Here is a 753-nt window from a genome sequence, read left to right as displayed (position 1 = left end):
GTGACGGCACAGCTGTCCCCAGCCCCCGTCACCAGCAGCAGGAGGGACCCGCTGTCAACCCCACCACGTGCCAGGGCAGCGCTGTGGCACACGGGGCCAGGAGGCAGGAACCTGGAGGGTTCCCCCACGCCCAGAGCCCTCGGCCGGACAAACGGGCACGGGGACAGGAGGAGCCCTACGCGTTCGTGAGCACCCGGGGGGGTTACACTCAGGCACGTGGCGAGGGGTCTGCCCAGGCCGGGGTGCAAAGGGACAGGGTAAGGGCGGGATCAGGAGCGGGCACGGTGTGGTTTTAGGGCTCTGCCTCTGTGTTTTGCGCAGCCTCAGGCTAGCATCGATTAACGGCTCATAAATTTCCCCCCAAGGGTAACTGCTCAGGCAGAAAAAACCCAGAGCCGCCGGGGAAGTCTGGAGCCAGGACCGTGGCAACCGCACTGCCACCTTGGACAGCAGGTCCCGTGGTCCCTGTGCTGACGCCTGTCAGTTGTCACCGCTAACCGCACCGTCCCACAGTGCACGGGGCAGTTACGGGGCTGCCTCGGTGCTCCACGCACCCCACAGCCGGGAGGACTCCCCAGGCCGCACCAGCTCCTGTACAGTCCTCGCTGGCCTGTCCTGGGGGTGTTTCTCCGAAAAAGGCTCCAAAATATTTTATGCTTCTACTCAGGAGAAGAAACAGCATAAAAAGGGAGAACGAGGCCGGGCTGACCAGCGGGAAGCGCGGGGTGCGCACAGGCACAAGCACAGAGGGCA

Source organism: Buceros rhinoceros, unplaced genomic scaffold, assembly GCF_000710305.1.
Source record: "Buceros rhinoceros silvestris isolate BGI_N320 unplaced genomic scaffold, ASM71030v1 scaffold23644, whole genome shotgun sequence".
Taxonomy (NCBI): Eukaryota; Metazoa; Chordata; class Aves; order Bucerotiformes; family Bucerotidae; genus Buceros; species Buceros rhinoceros.
Note: the sequence above shows the minus strand (reverse complement) of the source record.